Here is an 8,483-nt window from a genome sequence, read left to right on the forward strand (position 1 = left end):
CTGGTAAGTTCTTTAATCTGTCTCCCTAGATACAAAACTCTGAATAAAAACACACATCACCCAACAGCATGCAGATGGTGAGTAATGGAGGCCCTGTGATGTCCTAGGCCGACAGCACTGAACTCTGGCAGTTCCTATCCCCCCAGGAATTCCACTCCAAACAGTCTTGGGACTTAAAACCAGCATGTCTGGAGAAAGTGCACGTGAAAACAGCACAAACTGAGTGTGTGCTGTGTGCTGGGCATTTTACATACAACTTCTCATCCTCGCTGCCAATCCCATGAGATCAATGATGCTGTCACCTCCGATTTACAGATGAGGCAACTGAGACAGAGGTTAAAATGTGCACCCAGGACTTGAATCCAGAGTTCATGTTGCTAGGGAAAGCTAGTTTAAAGTAGCTTGCAGCCCCAGTATGTTCACATCTCCTATTAACAACTAGACCACAGACTCCATAGGACACTACTTCACTGTTACGTCCCAAAGGCTAGGAACACCTGATGTGCAATAAATACTGGCTGCATAAATGAGCTATGAACCCGATGGCAGGATTTCTGGCTTTGTTTTTAAGCAGAGTGGTGACAGCAACTCCATTAAATTAATAAAGACTTCCCAATCATTACCCCCCCAGCCCCACCCCTTCCCCATGCAAGCAGGCTCCCATCCCTCTCTTGGCCATGAGTTGCCCACAGAGCCCTGCCAACAGACAACGGGCTGAGGAGGACCCAAGAGTTATATAAGACTCCTCCCCCTGCTCTCTCTGTTAAAAGCAGCACCCACAGTCATTCATCTTTCTCTGCTTCTCCTGCCTTGACAAAATGACCAAGTCCCACAGCTGTCTACATTTCCTTCTTGAGCAGCCACTCCCACCACCTGGGTCCCTCAATCACATCTTGGCAGATCCACTGCCTCTAACAGCTCTCATCACACTATCCTCACTGCCACCAGGACAATCCTTGTAAACGCCAATGTCGCCATGTCACTCAGAGGCCCTGCTTTTACAGGCTGCGATGGTCCTTCAGTGTCAGACAGTCTAAGTTCCTTAACAGGACACTTGATGTCCTTCACACCTGACCTCAGCTGCACCTCGAGCCACATGCCTGATGAGAGTGCCACTCCAGTCTCAGGTTTCCTGACTACAAAATGCATTTCTTGGGCATTTTCAAGCATCTGTTTATTCCCGTCCCTCTGCCGGCAAACTTCTCTCACTCAGGGCACACCTCATCAACTGCCCTCATTCTAGCCTTCCCCACCACCCTGGAGTCCTGTTCCCATCCCTATCTCCACACTCCTTACACACGCCAGTGTAGACAGAACCAGCTATCTGGAACGACTTCCTTCTCATGGATTCCATCAGCCCAAGGTCCCTGTGGGCTGTGTCGCTCATTTCTACCCCAGAACCTATCAGGATACCCAGATCCGCAGATGGCCCCTAGGAGTAGTTGCTGAATTAAAACAGAACTGTGTTATGGTGGGGCTTCTTGGTAATACTAGCAATGAGAGTAAACAGAGCCAACACACCACTTGCCAGATACTATACATGCACTATCTCACTTAATTCTCTCAGTAACCTTAAGAGGTGAGTACATACTAGCTGTTTTACAGATGAGGAAGCAGACACATGGTAAAGTAGCTGAGTGCCCCCAAATCTCACAGCTACCAGCAGCAGTGCCAGAATTTGAACTCAGGCACTGTAAATGTGGAATCTGAGCCCCATGCTTGCTTTCTAGGCTGTACCAGAAGAATATGGTTGTTTTGAGAGATCTGACCCATAAGATAAATTAATTCCTTGAAAAATGAATTGGCTTGTCTTTAAGCAATAGGTGTTTCCTGATTTGCTTTGTTTTTTTAAATAAAAACCTAATAAGCTAACAGTTTAGGGTAAAAAGAAGCTTACCAGGTACGGTAATAGATTAATATTTCCCAAAAATATACCAAATAAAATTCAGTGAGTTTGGGTTTGTTTTTTTAAAACCTGTTTAGGAGGAAACTACTTTATCCAGCATTTCACAAACAGATTGATTTCCAAATTTTCCCCCTTATATTCTAAACAGCATGCCTCCAGAAACTCCATGAACTTTGATAAATGTCCATAGCTGTAGAGGGGCTTCTGGCTTTTTGATCACAGGGTCGCTATGAGTTGTGCTCAACTTGATGGCAATCAACAATTTTAAGCTTTAGTTTTTGCCAATGTCTGTGATAACATTTTCATATGTAATACGTTCTAGGAAATAAAATGTCCTGGAGGGACTTGAAACTCAGGGTCTTTTATTTCACCTCCAAATAAGAGAAGTAGTCTCTATTTTCTCATTGCTTCCTAATCAATGAAAGGAAACGTTCACCCTCCTGAGCCCCTGCACCAGAGGAGAATGAAAAAGGCAGGAACAAGACCCACTACCTACCTACCTGAGGCTTGTTAATACATCTGTGAGGTGGGGGTGCAGGCAGCTGAGAGTCTACAGAAGGCACCTTCCTCTTACTTTCCTTGGAACTGGGGTAGGAGAAGAAAGGGGATCCTACACAATGCCCCCTAGTTTGCTGTTGAGGAAGACCAGGCCCTTCTCCAACTGCCTCTCCTTGGCCTCAGGATCCTCTAGCTTCTGATTTTTCCGGAACTCACGGCGGACAGAGGCAAGGTAGAAGTCTCGATCAGTGTAGCGAAGCTCTCGGCCCCGGCGCAGCAGAGTCCGGTAGAGACTGAGCACGGCCTCTCGGCTCCAGGGGGCCATGGGGAACGGGCAGGAGCTGGGCGTCAAGCTATAAGCAGAGGGGAAAAGAAGAGTCAAGAATCAGAATTACAAGTCAGAGGGTCTTTGGAGGATATCTAGTTCCTTTCTGAGTCACAGTTTCAGAAATCCCTAGGGTCACAGTGTGTTGAATGGCAGGACAAGAGCTCGACCCCAGCATCTCGATTCTTCCTGGGAGAGCACAGGTTAAGAGCCAGGGCCCAGAAGCTGGACCACCTGGGCCTGCACCCTGACTCTGTCATTCACTTGCCATGTGACTGTGCAAATTACACAGCCCCTGAGCCCAGTTTCTTCACATGTGAAATGGAGAGGACGGTATTGCAGAAACAGCACATGTGGGTTATTTGGATGGAGAGCTGTGTGAGATAAAGCATATGACGCAAGTGGGGTGGAACTTCACCACGAGGGGTGATCTGGGATGGAATCCCCAGACTTAACTTTGAACCCACCCAGAGGGACCTCAGAGGATGGCTTGAGTGATCCAGCTTCTACAAGGTCACAGCCTTGAACACCTTCTGGGGCGGCTCCACTACTAAGACAGCTGCCAGGAGTCAAAACTACGAAGACAGCCACTGAAGGAGGATTCCGAGAGCCACGCTCATGAGCTGCACCCCTCCACGCAAGGCCCTCTGCCCACCTCTGTCACCAGAGTCTCTCGGTAATGGCACAATCCCATTTTCCTTAAGGGCAGTGTGAGGATTTAGTGAGTTCATGTCTGAAATGGGTTTAGACTGCGGGGCATGGACTAAGCACAGCATCAGCGCAACTATGATTAGTGTCTGACAAAGCGCTGGTGACACAGTGTGTTACAGGTTGCACTACTGACTCTAAGGTCAACAGTTCGAATCCATCCGCAGTCCTCTGGACCATCACTACAAACTGGCTCCCCGCTGACAGCAGTGAAGCGCTCAAGGAGGACCAGACAGCGTGAGAGGTGAAATGCCACGGTCTTCTTTCTGTAATAAACTGTCACACAAATTCAAGGCCCTGGCGAACTCTGGTGGCTTGGTGGCAAGACGCTGCATTGCAATCCCAGAGGTGCGCAGTTCGAATCTACCAGATGCTCTGCCAGAGAAGGAGAGACAATCTCCTCCTGTACCAGTCAGATCTGACGGTACACACACAAAAATAATTAAATTAACAAAACCCAAAAGCAAGGCCCTGTCATCTGGAAAGTGCTTTGTCATCCATTATCACTGGTGATCCAAGGAGCCCTCGAGGTGAACAGGTCAGGGTTCAAAACAATAGTGAGCACGTACTGAGTGGTTCCGATGGTCCCTCGCTGACCTAAGCGCTTGCCAAGTTTCAACTCAGCTCATTCTACCCAAAGTCATCATTTGTCCTCATTCTAAGTGGAAGAAACAGGTGATCCCAGAGAAGTCACTTGCGCACAGGCACCCAGAGGTAGGTGGTAGGGTGCACCCGAGACCCCAACTCTGCTGGGTCCCTAGCACGTGCACGGGCACCTCTGGGAGCTCCACCAAGGGTCCCTGCGATGCATCGGTGACATCCTGCAACGTCCCGAGGTGGACAAAGGGATGGCCGCCTTCCAGAAATAATGGATCGAGGCTGAGAAGGGGAGGCAGGGTGCTGCGAAGAGGACCTGGACTTTGGGCCCCCGGCCAGCCATTAGCCTGGCTCCTAACTTCCTGTCCCCTACTGCCCTCTCCCTTTCTCGTCCACTGGAACAGAGAAGAGCTCTGCTCGGCCCGCTGTGGGAGCGGAATCCAGAAAACCAGCAGGAAAAGTGCTTTGTGAGATACAAGGTGACTGTCACCACGAGGGCTGGGACTACAAGGTCGCTCGGCCGGTGGGCAGTTGGGCACTCCCAGTCCGGACCCTCGGGACTCTCGGGAGTGGCCGCGATCGGAAGCCCCCCGAGGCCAGGGCCATCCCACTCGGGGTCCCGAGAGGACTCGGGGAGGGCGGGGTGGGGGCCCGGAGGCGTCTCCCGGGGGGAAAGCGGAGGGCGGGCTGGGGTGAGACTCCTGAGCGCCAGGGCGGGGGCCCGGGCCCGGGCTGAATGGAGGGGCGCTGGGGGCCGCTCTGCCCTCATCCCACCCCGCACTCACCCGCGGACCGCGCGCTACCACTCTTCAGGATACGCCTGTCGCCCGGTACCTCTCCCGGGGTCACCCACCAACATGGCCCCTTCACTTCCGGGACACGACCTTGCGCGGAGAGGGGGGAGGCGGGACTGAAAGGAGCGTGGAGGCGGGCGGAGGTGGAAGGACTTCCGGTTTTGTCTCGCCTCTCTCTCCCGGGGCGGTACCAAAGCCTGTGGGCCACGCCCCCAAGTGTCGCGGGACACGCCCCCGCCGTCCTGAGCCCCGCCCACATGCGTGACGTCCTCCTAGGGAGGAGCCTGGAGAAGCCATTCAGGCCACGCCTTCGCGCTGCCACTGCTCCTGGGGGGACCCATGAGATAAGGAAATGCTAGGAGAGCGAACAAGCAAGAACAGACTTCGCCCTTCAACAAGGGGACTGCGCCTGTTCTCCCCAAACTGCTGCCATCCCTGTCATGGGAATGCTTACGAGTTTCTAGCACTGATATTCACTCAGAACTCTCCCCAAATCTATGTTCTCAGATCATTTCCTTTTCATCTTTCCATGATGTTCCCTCTTTCCGGGACTGGTAGCTCCAGGCAAATTCCGGTTCTTTCTTCAAACCACCTCCTACGACCCTCCTCCCATGCCCATTAGACATCTCTGCGTCCCTCTCTAAAATCTCTGCACACCACTTTTGCATGGCTCTTGACCCACTGGGCATTGAAGCGTGTTTCATGATGCCTATTTTCTCTGGTAGGGGAAAAACAAGCACTGCTACCCACATTTGTCTGACGCTGGAGTGACACTCTTCCAGACTGACCTACTTTTAAAAAAAAAAAAAAATAAGTTGTGACCCAAATAAATCTAATTGGTGACATTTCCAGCTAAAGGACCAGGTGACCCTTTCTATCCCTCCCGCCTCTCTTGTTCCATAAAATATTATTTTTAGGAGGAAAGTGCCCTAGTGGTCTGCCCTTCAGAGCAACATCCCCTAGATTCTTGCTGCTTTTCAGCTTTTCTTGTTTCTTCTAGACTCGCAAGGCTTCTCCCTGCCCGCCTGTGTTCCCATGGCAATGGCAACTGTACTGGGCATCTCTGGTGTTTTTCCCTGTGGGAGACCCTGGCAAGAGGCAGTACCACTGATCTCAGGGCTCGGCAGGCTTTGATGGGACAAAGGGCGCCCTGGAATCTCTTGGACTGATGTTGGAGCTTTCATATGATCCCTGATCGCAGCGTTGGGCGATGGCACTCTGAGAGTGAGTGCACATAGTAGGCATGTAATTGGTGTTGCATGTAAGAATGCATGCACATTCTCAGAAGGATAGAAGGTGTCGGAAAGAGAGGTAATGTCTTCTGAAAGATCATTTCCCCTTCTACTTTCAAAGAGTCACATGGGAAAACATAGGGACAATGTTGTATCTTAACTGCAACTCCCAAGTGGTCACAGTACCACTGTGCCCCTGGACAAATTATTTAACTCTTTCATGATTGTTGTGCCAAGAATGTTGATTGTGGAGCTGAGCAAGCTGTAATTGTTAACAATCGCAGTCTCTTCTCCATCTATCATGGTGTTGCCAATTGGCCCAGTGGTGAGAATCTTTGTCTTCTTGATGTTGAGTTTCAATCCATATTAAGACCTTTGACTATTGAAAGGCATTGACTTTCCGCAGCAAGAGCTTCAGGTCTTCTTCAGTTTTAATAAGTAAGGTTGTGTCATCTGCACATCGTAGGTTGTTGATGAGTCTTCATCCAATCTTGAGACATACTTCCTGAATGATCTGTTCTGAATACATATTGAAAAGGTAGGGGGACAAGATGCATCCCTGATGCACTCCTTTCCTGATTTTGAACCATGCAGTTCAATGGGGATCAGTGCAGGCAATGAAGGCTGGTGTGTCAGAATTAATGAGATAGGCTCAGGGCAGGGAAGGGTTCAGAGCTGCTGTACATAGGGTCACAGGCAACTCGATGGCACATAACAGCAACATACTATGTTGGTTGTTTTTATTTAAGCCTCTTGTTTAGAGTTAATAAGACCTCCAGGAGGGCGTTTGTATCTGAAAGTCGGTTGTTAGTATATTTTGGAGGAACTTTTTTTTTTGAACATTTTTCTAAGCAGTACAGCACTCTTCTGTCATTTGGCTGAACTGAGATAACCTTGGATTGCTGTGATGCTGAACCTTGCTTGTGCCATCAGATGTCAAATGCCATAATGGTTACCCATGGTTACCAGTGTTTGGTGGAGCTCCCAGTTTTAGACAGGTTTAGGAGCAGGAATGGCATCCACTTCCTAAACAACATGCCTCTGAAAACTCTATGAACTTTGATAAACAACAACAGTTATAGAAAGGCTTCAGGTCTTTTGTTCATAGGTCACTGTGAGTCATGTTTGACTCAACGGCAATCATCAACAACAACATGACTGAATTATCTTCTATGTTGATACTATGTGATCTTCTACAGAAGATCAAAGACTACAGCCTATAGATTAATTCAACAACAAGGAAATAATTCTCACCACTGGGCAAATAGGCAACCTAATAATAGGTGGAGAAAAGATTGAAAGAGTCAATGGATCAGGAGAGACGTATTATTTTGGACAACTTTGCAGTGAGGGATCTCTCAAAATTACTGAAAAGCAATGAGGTCAGTTTGAGGGCTAAGGTGCTCCTGATTTAGGACATGGTCTTTTCAATCGCTTGCTGTGCATGTCAGGGCTAGATAATCACTAAAGATGACAGAAGATGACTTGATGCCTTTGAGCTGTGGTGTTGGAAAAGAGTACTGAGTATCCTACAGACTGCCACAAGAACAAACAGATATATCTTGGGGGAAAGGATAGCCAGAACGTTCTTTGAAGGCAAAGATGACAAAGCTCTGTCTCACATACTTCAGGCATGTTGTTAGAAAAGGCTAATCCTTCGAGAGGAACATCAGGCTTGGAAAGATGGAGGTTCAGCGAAAGACAAGAAAACCCTCATCCAAATAGATAAACACAGTCACAGTAGCAGTGAGTTCCAGCAGGCTTTCAGAGGCAGTACATTAATCACAGAGGAGACTGCCATCCTTCTTCCACAGAGTAGCTGGTAGATTCAAACTGCGTGTCTTTGGAAGTGAAGCACCACTTCTTGCCACTAAACTACCACAGCTCAGTCAGAGTTGTTCCTCCTTCATCAGCATAAACTCAGTGCTTCCTAAGCTTCTCATCCAGTTGCTGTTGTCAATTTGACCCCAAATAGACAGTTCCTAAAAGAACATAATACTCAAGGCAGACTTTTGGGGGGAGGGATTGTATAACAATGAAAGAATTTTTCTTTTACTTTTCAAAGAGAAGAGTGAACTGGGTGGGGAGGTTGGGCAGGGAGAAAAGTGCAACAATGAATGACTGGAAATCCAAAGTCTCTGTAAACTTTCATTACAATTAATAAAAATACTTTTTTTAAAAAAAGGCAAACTTTTCTTTTTTAAGTTGTATCCTACTGTGTGTGTGTGTGTGTGTGTGTGTGTGTGTGTGTGTGTGTAATCAGATCTAACTGGCACAGGAGGAGATTGCCTTCCCTTCTCCAGTAGAGCATCTGGTGGATTCGAACCACAAACTTCTGGGATTACAGTGCAGCTTCTTGCCACTAGGCCACCAGAGCTCCCTAAAAGGCAGACTTTTACTGTTGTTGTTATGTGCTGTCGAGT

Source organism: Elephantulus edwardii, unplaced genomic scaffold (genome assembly GCF_000299155.1).
Source record: "Elephantulus edwardii isolate Elephantulus edwardi_28Jun2011 unplaced genomic scaffold, EleEdw1.0 scaffold00086, whole genome shotgun sequence".
Classification (NCBI taxonomy): Eukaryota; Metazoa; Chordata; class Mammalia; order Macroscelidea; family Macroscelididae; genus Elephantulus; species Elephantulus edwardii.